This window comes from Lepidothrix coronata, unplaced genomic scaffold (assembly GCF_001604755.1).
Source record: "Lepidothrix coronata isolate B3197 unplaced genomic scaffold, Lepidothrix_coronata-1.0 Scaffold161, whole genome shotgun sequence".
Taxonomy (NCBI): domain Eukaryota; kingdom Metazoa; phylum Chordata; class Aves; order Passeriformes; family Pipridae; genus Lepidothrix; species Lepidothrix coronata.
The window spans coordinates 2,139,674-2,152,557 of record NW_016690341.1 but is presented as its reverse complement, the minus strand read 5'-3'; the positions used below and the strand labels follow the sequence as shown (position 1 = coordinate 2,152,557).

At 44.8% G+C, this 12,884-nt stretch overlaps 1 protein-coding gene across 2 annotated transcripts in view; it reads left to right on the top strand.

Annotated features, from left to right (window-relative positions):
- USP35 (ubiquitin specific peptidase 35) overlaps positions 1–12,884 on the top strand; it is a 33,248-nt gene that overhangs the window by 783 nt on the left and 19,581 nt on the right. Inside the window, exons 1-2 of one of the 2 annotated variants that reach the window (XM_017829265.1) lie at positions 35–132; positions 9,815–9,828. The gene's annotated coding sequence lies outside the window, so the exon portion shown is untranslated. Of the gene's footprint in view, positions 1–34; positions 133–9,814; positions 9,829–12,884 lie in introns of those variants that run through there. The other variant, XM_017829266.1, reaches the window with a different exon arrangement.

Here is a 12,884-nt window from a genome sequence, read left to right as displayed (position 1 = left end):
TCCCGGCACGGCTCGGCACGGCCCGGCCCGGCCCGCTGGGAGATGTAGTTCGCCGCCTCTCCGGCCCTGCCCAGCGCTGCTCCGGGACTGCGGCTCGCAGCCGGCCACGCCGCATCCCGGTCCCGGCCGGAGGTAACGCGGGGAGGGGGGGGGAAAGGAAAGGGGTGCAGAAGGGGGGCGGTCGGGAGTTGGGGTGGTCGGAAGGAGGGGGACGGGGGGAAAGGGCTCTGGGCAAGTGGTGCAGGAGGGGTGATCTGGGCTCAGGATGCAGGAGGGATGCTCAGGGGAAGGGTTGCTGGAGGGATAGTCGGGGAAAGAGGTGCAGGAGGGATGCTTGGGATGAGGGATGCAGGAGGGATACTCGGGGTGAATGGTGTAGAAAGGGTGCTCAGGGGAAGGGGTGTAGGAGGGGTAGTCAGGAAAAGGGGTGCTGGAGGGATGCTCAGGATGAGAGGTATGTGAAGGGTGAGGGATGCTCAGGGTGAGGGATTCAGTAGTGATACTCAGGGTGAAGGGTATAGGAAGGGTGCTCAGGGGAAGGAATGCAGAAGGAGTGCTTGGAATGAGGGGTGCAGGAGGGATGTTTGAAGTGAGAGATGCAGATGGGCTGCTCAGGGGAAGGGGTGCAGTAAGGGTACTTGGGGAAAAGAGGTGCAGGAGGCATGCTTGGGGGTTGGGATGCTTGGGGGTCGGGATGCTCAGGAGTTGGGATGCTTGGGTGTTGGGATGCTGGAGGGATGCTTGGAGGAAAGAGTTGAGGATGGATGCTTAGAGACAGGAATGCTTGGGCAGTCAGGATGCAGGAGCTTGTTTAAGGGATACAGGAAGATGCTGTGATTAAAGGGTGCTTGGGGGTCAGAATGGAGTTCTTTGGAACTGGAATGCTCTGAGGGAGGGATACTCAGAGGAAGGGGAGCAGTAGAGATGCTTGGGAGGGATACTCGGAGTGATGCTTGGGGTTTGGGATGTAGAAGAGAGCTTGGAGGGAGGTATGCCGGAGAGATGGTTGGAATAAGAGCAGCTCAGAAGGTTGAGGTGCAGGAAGGATGCTCAAGAGAGGGATGCTTATAGGGAGGGATTCAGGAGAGAGGCCCAGGTTTCAGGATTCCCATACAGATGCTCAGAGAGAGGGATGCTCTGTGATCAGGATGCAGAAGGGAATGGTGGAGGAGGGATGCTTGAGGATTTGGCTTTTTAGGACTCAGGCTGCTCTGTTGAAGGGAGAAGTAGAGGAGCAACACTGAGAAGTGGGTGTGCGTGCATTCCTCTGGTGCCTGCAGGGCTTTGCAAACCTGTTTACAAGGCAGCATCTTGTTATAAGAAACTGGCCAATATGGGTTCAGGTTTTCTCCAGACAAGCTGACCTGGAGAGAGACACCCAGGGGTGTTCCCATCCCATAGGGAGCCAAAAGACTCTAAAAGTGGTCAAATTCAGATTAGTTGAGATTCAACCCTGTTTCGGGTTAAATCTGCCCTGGCTTAGACTTTGCAGGTGTTACTGAAGGATAAAAGCAGATGTTGGAATATTTGCCACTGCTTTGAGGTTTTCAAAATGCTTTGGGAACTCAACTATACCCTGCTGTAGCTGGTGGCAGAGAAATTTCAACTGCATTCTGAAAAGAGGCTGAAAGAATGTAGCTGAGCTTTCCCCTGGGGAGGAAGCTCAAAATGCCTTGGGCATCCTTGTGATGGAGTCTGCAAAGTTTGCCATGGTCTCACTTTGCATTCCTGGTTTCTGAATTTGGCTGATGCAAAGCCAAAGATGTTGGGGGCTGGAGGGAAACTGAGGTCTTAAGTGGGTATCATATCTCAGTTTTCCTGAAGGCACCACCAAAAAAGTGGAGATCTCTGTATCTGCAAGAAGTAAGGCAGTGTCTGATGAACCCCAGCCAGCGTCAGCAGTATCCACCTTCAGTCCAGTATGCTTTGGTGAACAGGATGTGGTTTTTCCTTGGGTTGTATCCAGGGTTTTAATTTCTATATAGAGACAAAAGCAAACAGAAACCTGAAGAAAGAAGAGTGCTATTAATGCTATAAATACCTTCAAGAAAACAAGCAGCTTTCCGGAGTAGATACATATAGAGTCTCCAGGGATGATGATAGAAAGGATGTTGGCCTGAAGGTCAGTGCAGGATCTGGGCACACTTAGTATAAAACCCTATGGAAGTAGGGTAGCACAGCCCTGGCTGAGAGCTCTGGCCAAGGAGAAGAGCAGAAATCATTCGGGGGTAAAAAAGGAAGATACCTTCATCTGGGGAGTGTGCGGAAGAGAAACTGGGAAAAACTTATCTGGTGTAGACAGGACAAAGCTTTTGAGCTTCCAGTGCCAAATATATTCAGAGAATTAAAAAGCAAGTGGGGTGGGTTATTTTTATCTGGGGTTGTTGCCGGGCTTAGCTGTAGAGCCAGCAGTTTGTCACTGCTAGGCTGGTGGTTAGAGCAAGCCCTGCCTCATGTGCCTTTCTCTGCTGCTGGTTTTGAAGGCAATGGGAGAGAGCATTTTAATTCCTTGTGTCTTACTTTCTGTATGTATGCCAGGATGGCTGATAATACACTAGTGATGGTTTATTCGAAAGTTGGTACTAGAGGTGTGTGTATGTGGCTGTTGACTGGAGGGGAGGAATGGAGCTGGAAGGAGGAGTCTGGAGAAAGAGAGGATGAAATGTTAAAGCCTTAGACTTTGTTTGGTATAGCACTGATCACTTTGACATCCAGCCAAAGACTTTTTTTTAATTTGATGACTGAGTGCCTAACAGCAAAAAACACAGAGCAAGAGAAGAGTGGGGGGTCTATCTGCATCAAAGGGATCAACGAAGAAGCACCGGAGGAATAAGAAAGCAGGGTAGGGTGGGTAAGATAGATGGGTTGAGACAGGGCAGCCTGCCCAGCACTGTTGTCACTTGGAGATGGCTGATAGAATTGTATGATGTGGCAAAACATCTTTATAATGTTTCAGAGAAAAAAAGAACAATTGAATATGTAGTACTGCAGAAGAAAGGGTCCACAGTGGTCTGTGGATCTAGAGCATCAACAAATTTCAATGAAGGGAGGGACTACTATATAGTAAATTTAGGCAGATTGCAAATAGATATCTCCTGGTTAATTACTGTTTTGAGACTCCTTAGGAAAGTGTGTGGCCACAGGAGAGAAACTCATTGTTCCCAAGGTGGAGCTCCTGATGTACCACAAAGCCATGCAAAATGCCAACAGTCCACTCTCTGGAGAGAACAGAAGGCTGCTGTGCAGGGTGGAAGGTTCTGCAGAGAATGAGGACAACCTCCTGCTCCAAATCTGCTATCACCTGTGGTGAAGGGGAATCTCTGTTGGTGCTGTACTAAAGGGTGGTTCAGATTCCGAGGACAGGAAAGCATGAAGAGCCTCGTCAACCAAAAATAATTAACTCCAGTGAGTAGGAGACGCACAACACAAGTGCAATCTGTCACTGGAAAGCAGTTTGGGACAGGAAGCAAAGAGTATATGATCTCCTTGAAAAGAGAAGGTGAATTTAGAAGGGCAGATTATAATTACATGCAAAAAATTCAGCTAGGCTTCTGTGCTTACAATTTTTCCCTGTTATGACTGCAGATGGGTAGAATCTCATTCTCTTTCTAAAAGGGTATTTAACGGGATTTCTCTGCAGTTATTACTTCTGAATTTCTGCCCATATCTCATTAAAATTAACCCGGTGCTGTGCTCTGCCACAGCACTTTATTGGGTGTGACTCAGATAGCAGCTGAGAGCAAAGTACAGTGCAGCATCAGCATTAATGTATTTTCAGATCTGAAGAAATTTGGCTGCTGGCTCTGCCACAACTTTGAGCAAATGGTTTGATCTAGATAATTTTTGAGGTTCCTTCCAACCCAAACCATTCTATGAGTCTCTGGTCTGGATATGCCTCAATATTTCACATTACTAGAACAGCATGAGTATCTGTTAGATGTGGTAGTGATGTGCAGGCTGTGGTTTACCCTTCTTGGCTCAATGAACAGGCATGTACTTTGAACCAAAAAAAATCCTCTTTGCCTATGAATTCATTGGACGTTTGTTCCCTGCAAAAAAATCATGAGGACATAATTACTTTGATGTTCCTGGAAAACAGACCTAGAGGGGTGACAACAGGAGTTGTCCTTGTAAGAAGTTGTATGCCAAGTCATGGCAAATTTTGTACAAATTTTAGAGAACACAGTATTTTTTGTGAGGTATTTTGTGCTCTAGCAAAGCACTGTGTGAGCTCCCTTTCATCCTGTAGCAGCTCAGCATGCTGCAGGATTGAGCCCTAATTGCCTGGCTGCCTGGAGGATGCTGCAGGAATAGCAGTAATGTCTTGGCTGACATAAAAGAAACCATTTCAGCAGGAGTTGAGGACAATAAAAGGTGAGTCTCATTTCTGTCCTTCCAGACCTCCAGGGAATTCAGGGAAGTAGATCTTCTTCTTCTTCTTTGTAAGTAAGAGGCAAATCACTTTACATATCAATCTATGTTCAGATAGTGAGAATTTTTTTCCTCCTTTAGTGATATTTGTCAATCTCTCTATGATACCATTGTAGGAAATGTGCTGAATTCATTACTAAGATTTCCTAAAGGTAAGGTGCATCTCAAATTTATGTTTCCAGAGCTTTGTAAGATCTGGTGTGTGGCAACTGATACTGCATTCTGCAAAAAATACCAAGGAGCCTTTACTGGAAAACTGCTGCTGGCAGGGATAAGGGAGTGAATTGATTTAGAAGTAACTGGATAGATTTCAATTGAAATGAATCCTAATTAAAGAAAAAAACAGGCAAAAGAGAGCTATAAGAACACTCTGAACAGTACAGATTATGACAACTAAACCCAAGCAAAGCCCAAGGTGATTTTTCATCCTGAGTTTGGGTTTTGGTTTCTTTTGCAGTTTACTCACTCTGGAAAATGAAACTAAGCTAGTCAATGCTGTTCTTTGCTTAAATTCCTTTTCCCTCTCTGGTTTCTAGAGTGTAGTTGGGTGTCTGTCCCTGCAAGGACCCAACTTGTGGTCAGCAACACCTATTGCAAATGTTGCTGAAATACTTCATTAAATTTGTGGGTCTAGGTGGAATTTAAGTTTAAAGCCAGGGTTGATCTCTTTTACGGCACCCTTTATATTTTGAGGGGGCATGGGAGGAAAGCATTGTGGGCCCTAGTGTGTATTTGTGGGTGCAGTGTGTGGTACCTAATACCAGGAACACTTACTGATCTGCCAGGTGGAACAGAGTGTCTTCAGGACAGTTTTATAGGTCTGAGCAATTGCCTGACAAGGATGAGGTAGGAATACATCCCTATTCCAAAATACATCTAGCACATCTTCAGAAAATCAAGAAACATTATCTGAGAACCTAATTTAGTCATCATCCCTTTGGTTCTTGGGATGATCACATATAGTACATCCTCTTGGAAGCTGTGTCAGCGCACATGGAGAAGGAGGTGTCTGGTAAAGACCAGTGTTCATTTACCAAGGGTAAATCATTCTTGACCTATGTAATGGCCTCCAAGGATGGATGGGTAGATCTGTGGGTGATGAGAGGGTAGTGGATGTTGTCTTCTTTGATGTCAGTAAGGCTTTTGAGATGATCCCTCACAGCATCCTTCCATCAAAGACACAAGAGAAACCACAATCTAGATGTGCGGACTGCTAATTGGGTAGGAAACAGGCTGGAACTATCCTAGGACCTTTCCTTTTTAATATTTTTATCAACAATGTGGAGGAGGAGATGAAATTCACTTTGTCAAATTAGTGAGTGACACCAGACTTGGGAAATAGTCAATACGCTTGACAACAGGGCAGCCAAACATGAGGGCCAGGACAGGCTGTGGCTGACATGAACCTCATGGAATTCAACAAGGACAAATGCAGTGTTTTGGGATGGACTCACCTGGGATGGATTAACCCCTTGAACAGTTGAAGGCTGGGGACTGACTGATAGCAGCCACCGAGTGACCACAAAGAGGTTATTCAGGAGATGGATCCGGGCTTTTTACAGGAGTGCAAATTAGGAGAATGCAAAAAAACTAGACATAAATTGAAACAAGAATTTCCAACTGGAAATAGAAAAAAACCTTCCTACTATGAGCTAATTAGTGCTGGGGCAGGTTTACCCGGCTGGTTGTGTCATCTCCATTTGGGGATATTTTCACGAACTTAATGGATAAGCCCTGGGCAGCTTGGGTTGATTTCAGCTTTGTGCAGGGATTGGGCTAGAGACCTCCCAGGAGTATTTTCCTCCTGATTCTGTGACTTTGCCTGTGTTGTTCCTACCAGTCATTCACTGAGGGAGCGGAACAGTTTTGCCATCTCATGGGATTTTTTCTTTTTCCCTGTAAAGCTCACATTGTGTACTTTCTGTTTTATGTGAGCTACATAACAGATGAGAACCTCAATGTGGCTCTTTGGTTTAATAATTAACGCTCTGACCTTCTACTTCATCCTTGTGTGCTCTAGGAACTTCATTCTCTTGGCAAGCAGTAATGAGCCATCCTCCCACCTCTTCTGTGAGTTTTTAATGCTGATGAGGAAGAAGAAGTGCAGAAAGGTTGTTCTACTTCAGGAACACTCATTATAGAAGCCTGAATATTTAGTCTCTTTTTTTCAGTATTAAACAGAGGAGAATGAGGGACCAGATCTCCAAGGCAGCATTAGGCTGCCTGACAGGGAACTGTCCTTCCCTCTCCTGCAGTTCCCTGGGTTATTTATGACACACTTCCAATTTCTACAACAAATGAGACAGTGATCTTACAGACAACACTCCAAATCACTTAACTTCTCCACTATAAACCCTGATTCACTCTCCATGCAGGTCCTGAGGGGAAAAAAAGAAGTTAATATTAGATACCTAAACTCATATATCTCTGAAAGCATCTGGAGCTGTGCTTGGCTTGAATTAGCATCTTAATTCCTAGCCTTTGACATGTGAATGATCTTTTAGTGTAAAATGCTCTTTTAGTGTAGTTTTAAGACTATAATATTTATTATTGCATATTACAAAGCAGCTTGAATGTCGCTTTAATGTCATTCTAAGATTGTAATATATGCCCTGGCTACCATCCTCCATCCTGTCGTTGTCTGGCCCACACCCAGGGAGCAGCTTGATCTACCCTAATATACAAAAGAACATGGGCTTGTTTGTCCTGCTTTGCTGACATGAGAGTGGTTAGAGAGGTGCAGGTGGGGCTGTAGTACCCAAAGCCCAACTTTGTCCCCAAAGCCCTTCAGCAGTGAGGAGAACATATACCCTTCACCACAGGTGGTTCTCCCTGAGAAGGACTCTTCAAGGTCCTAATGTCAATATGAGATATTATGATGTTTCCTGATGAAGAAGGTGCTCCTTTGGGACTTGTTTGTCTGTTGACTATGGAGGGAGTTTGTTTCAGCCTTGTCCTCACTGCACTATGTTAGATGAGCCCTAGTTGCACTCTATGTAGCAGTGCCGGGGTAACCCATCCTCATGTCCCTTTCTGTGATCAGCCTGAGGAGGCTGCAAATTTATCTTAAAATTCAGATGGAATTAGACTCTTTTCATTGAAAATTTGGGTGAAGTTTGGCAATGCTAAAGTAGCCAAAGTTGTAGTCATTCAAGGGACAGTGGTGGGCAGCCATCACCCCTGAGAGGGGTAGCAAGACCACCCAACATATACCAGTGAACTGTGGTGATTGATGGGTTTAGGTCTAAAAGAACTGTAGCCATTTTTTAACCTTCTTGCCTGGGTAGTGTTTCCAAATCGCTGTGCCGGGCTCATCATGGATTGCTCCAGGGAAGTGCCCATATAATAGAGAGACATAACCAGTGAGCACTGTAGATCCTCCTGTCTCCTCCTCATCCCTTATCCGTTTGCCAGATATCCAGGGTGTCAGGGCTTAGTCTGGAAAGCTGTGGAGAGGAGGTGAGGGGGGTGCCAGCTTGACTGCAGGTTTGTACCAGTCTCTGTATGACCAAGGTGACCACTGAGCAACAATGAGGACAAATGCTCCTGATTTCAAACTGTCTGCAAGCCTCACCTGCTCTCCAGGTGGACTTTTAGCCTTTGCTGTCACTGTGTACTTTCTGTTTGAGGTGAAAAGACATTACCTGTGGGATTTTGTCTTCTCTTCTTAACTTGTCCTCATTTGCTACTGGTTTAATACAGGCTGATTCCTCAGGAGTCCCGCTTATGTCTTCTATCCTGGGAAAACAACGTGATGGAGAGTATTAGCTCTGCCATAGTTTGTTGTAGGGAAGTCAGCAGTGATGCTTGGTGGGGAAAAATAAATCCAGCACATGAGCAAAGGACTGTATGAGTCAGCAGACAGGACAGAAAGGCTAAAGTAGTTCCTGAAGAGCCATTGCAATGTAGGCTGCTGTCATTGCTGGATTGGGAGGTGGCTATATATATACATCTCTCTCTCTCAATAACGGGACTTTTTCATCCTGTGAGATTGTGGGGGAAGCAGTAATGGGAAGAGGTGATGTTTAGTCAAGTGGGAAGGCTTCCCAGCCAAGGAGCTGTGAGTCAGAGCTTGATGTTTGTGTCTGGCATGGGTTTTACTTCTTCACTCGCAAGTAGCTGTCTACCAGGAGAGAAGATACTCTCTGGCTCAGATACAGGCTTACTCCAGGAATGGTATGGTTCTTGGATGGTATCTGCTGAGGTCCCTTCTGGATGTCATCTGTGAAACTTAGGGTACGTGTCACCTGCACGTGTATTCTTCATTAATATGACCCTGACCACTTGAAAACCTTCAAATTTTTTCTGAGTGCTAACAAAGGATCTTTCAACTAACCTTGCTAGGAATTGCTGTGTACTGTCCTCATTTCACAGATTAGGAAGCTGAGGAACAGAAAGGTGGTGATTATTATTCTGGTCGGATAAACGAGTGTGGATTGTTTCAGGCTATAGGCAGGAAGGGACTTTCTCCAAATGTTATTTGTGCAGTTCATGGCACTGGCAGGACCTGCTGTGGGTGAGCCTTTATATAGCCCCTGTAATACATTTTAAGAAATTCTGACTGTCTAATTTTATCATTCTGTAATGATTTGGGTTTTGGTTTTTTGTTTTGTTTTGTTGTTGTTGTTGGGTTTTTTTTTGTTTGTTTGTTTTTTTTTGTGCAGTAGTGGATACAACACCTGGTTATAAATGTTTTTCTGAGCTTTTCCAGGGAATTCCTTGGTTGGTTTTTTTTTTAGGCACTCTCTCCTCTAACGCTTTGTTGCTGGTGAATTTGGGCCATGACGAATGTGAAACTTTGCCTGACTCTGCAGTTTCTCTTGCTTTGGTCCCACATACAAATGCGGCAGGTCTCTGGGGAGCAGCCAAGACTGCACCGCTTGGAGCGGCTGGCAGCACAGTGTAAATGTCAAACATACACCCTTGCCATCACACAGAGAGGCTGCAATCCCACCTCTGCTTCCCAGGGCTTTTCTCTCCTTCCCTGAATGTGAAGACAATAATTGGGAGCTTTTCTACCTCTTGAGAACACGTGAGCCAGCAGACAACATTATAAGACCTTGGCTCCCTTAATTCCCCACTCATGCCCTCCGTGGGTCTGTAGTTGGTTGTTTACAAGACAAAAATTCTCAAATGTTATGATTAGTTTGAAGAAGTTCTGCATTTTTGTGTATTCATGCAGTTTAGGGGCTCTAATCTCTGTCAAACGTGACCAGGGTGGAAACTTTTCTGAATTCTACCAGGAAAAGGGCTCAAGAATTATCTCTAGAGTGGTCCCAGACTGCTCTCAAGCTCTGTTTCTTTGACCTTTCTTGCCATGCTGGGCTTGAAAGCTCAGCAGACCCTCCTTGAACTAACCTGCTGCTCTGTTCCTCTCTTTTAGGAGCAGGGAGCAGATACTGGAAGCTGTGGTGATGTCCTCATACCCCAACAATGTGAAGCAAGGGCTAGTGAGGCGTGTCATTGAGGCATCGAAACAGCCCATGGACNCAGAGCTTTGTAAGATCTGGTGTGTGGCAACTGATACTGCATTCTGCAAAAAATACCAAGGAGCCTTTACTGGAAAACTGCTGCTGGCAGGGATAAGGGAGTGAATTGATTTAGAAGTAACTGGATAGATTTCAATTGAAATGAATCCTAATTAAAGAAAAAAACAGGCAAAAGAGAGCTATAAGAACACTCTGAACAGTACAGATTATGACAACTAAACCCAAGCAAAGCCCAAGGTGATTTTTCATCCTGAGTTTGGGTTTTGGTTTCTTTTGCAGTTTACTCACTCTGGAAAATGAAACTAAGCTAGTCAATGCTGTTCTTTGCTTAAATTCCTTTTCCCTCTCTGGTTTCTAGAGTGTAGTTGGGTGTCTGTCCCTGCAAGGACCCAACTTGTGGTCAGCAACACCTATTGCAAATGTTGCTGAAATACTTCATTAAATTTGTGGGTCTAGGTGGAATTTAAGTTTAAAGCCAGGGTTGATCTCTTTTACGGCACCCTTTATATTTTGAGGGGGCATGGGAGGAAAGCATTGTGGGCCCTAGTGTGTATTTGTGGGTGCAGTGTGTGGTACCTAATACCAGGAACACTTACTGATCTGCCAGGTGGAACAGAGTGTCTTCAGGACAGTTTTATAGGTCTGAGCAATTGCCTGACAAGGATGAGGTAGGAATACATCCCTATTCCAAAATACATCTAGCACATCTTCAGAAAATCAAGAAACATTATCTGAGAACCTAATTTAGTCATCATCCCTTTGGTTCTTGGGATGATCACATATAGTACATCCTCTTGGAAGCTGTGTCAGCACACATGGAGAAGGAGGTGTCTGGTAAAGACCAGTGTTCATTTACCAAGGGTAAATCATTCTTGACCTATGTAATGGCCTCCAAGGATGGATGGGTAGATCTGTGGGTGATGAGAGGGTAGTGGATGTTGTCTTCTTTGATGTCAGTAAGGCTTTTGAGATGATCCCTCACAGCATCCTTCCATCAAAGACACAAGAGAAACCACAATCTAGATGTGCGGACTGCTAATTGGGTAGGAAACAGGCTGGAACTATCCTAGGACCTTTCCTTTTTAATATTTTTATCAACAATGTGGAGGAGGAGATGAAATTCACTTTGTCAAATTAGTGAGTGACACCAGACTTGGGAAATAGTCAATACGCTTGACAACAGGGCAGCCAAACATGAGGGCCAGGACAGGCTGTGGCTGACATGAACCTCATGGAATTCAACAAGGACAAATGCAGTGTTTTGGGATGGACTCACCTGGGATGGATTAACCCCTTGAACAGTTGAAGGCTGGGGACTGACTGATAGCAGCCACCGAGTGACCACAAAGAGGTTATTCAGGAGATGGATCCGGGCTTTTTACAGGAGTGCAAATTAGGAGAATGCAAAAAAACTAGACATAAATTGAAACAAGAATTTCCAACTGGAAATAGAAAAAAACCTTCCTACTATGAGCTAATTAGTGCTGGGGCAGGTTTACCCGGCTGGTTGTGTCATCTCCATTTGGGGATATTTTCACGAACTTAATGGATAAGCCCTGGGCAGCTTGGGTTGATTTCAGCTTTGTGCAGGGATTGGGCTAGAGACCTCCCAGGAGTATTTTCCTCCTGATTCTGTGACTTTGCCTGTGTTGTTCCTACCAGTCATTCACTGAGGGAGCGGAACAGTTTTGCCATCTCATGGGATTTTTTCTTTTTCCCTGTAAAGCTCACATTGTGTACTTTCTGTTTTATGTGAGCTACATAACAGATGAGAACCTCAATGTGGCTCTTTGGTTTAATAATTAACGCTCTGACCTTCTACTTCATCCTTGTGTGCTCTAGGAACTTCATTCTCTTGGCAAGCAGTAATGAGCCATCCTCCCACCTCTTCTGTGAGTTTTTAATGCTGATGAGGAAGAAGAAGTGCAGAAAGGTTGTTCTACTTCAGGAACACTCATTATAGAAGCCTGAATATTTAGTCTCTTTTTTTCAGTATTAAACAGAGGAGAATGAGGGACCAGATCTCCAAGGCAGCATTAGGCTGCCTGACAGGGAACTGTCCTTCCCTCTCCTGCAGTTCCCTGGGTTATTTATGACACACTTCCAATTTCTACAACAAATGAGACAGTGATCTTACAGACAACACTCCAAATCACTTAACTTCTCCACTATAAACCCTGATTCACTCTCCATGCAGGTCCTGAGGGGAAAAAAAGAAGTTAATATTAGATACCTAAACTCATATATCTCTGAAAGCATCTAGAGCTGTGCTTGGCTTGAATTAGCATCTTAATTCCTAGCCTTTGACATGTGAATGATCTTTTAGTGTAAAATGCTCTTTTAGTGTAGTTTTAAGACTATAATATTTATTATTGCATATTACAAAGCAGCTTGAATGTCGCTTTAATGTCATTCTAAGATTGTAATATATGCCCTGGCTACCATCCTCCATCCTGTCGTTGTCTGGCCCACACCCAGGGAGCAGCTTGATCTACCCTAATATACAAAAGAACATGGGCTTGTTTGTCCTGCTTTGCTGACATGAGAGTGGTTAGAGAGGTGCAGGTGGGGCTGTAGTACCCAAAGCCCAACTTTGTCCCCAAAGCCCTTCAGCAGTGAGGAGAACATATACCCTTCACCACAGGTGGTTCTCCCTGAGAAGGACTCTTCAAGGTCCTAATGTCAATATGAGATATTATGATGTTTCCTGATGAAGAAGGTGCTCCTTTGGGACTTGTTTGTCTGTTGACTATGGAGGGAGTTTGTTTCAGCCTTGTCCTCACTGCACTATGTTAGACGAGCCCTAGTTGCACTCTATGTAGCAGTGCCGGGGTAACCCATCCTCATGTCCCTTTCTGTGATCAGCCTGAGGAGGCTGCAAATTTATCTTAAAATTCAGATGGAATTAGACTCTTTTCATTGAAAATTTGGGTGAAGTTTGGCAATGCTAAAGTAGCCAAAGTT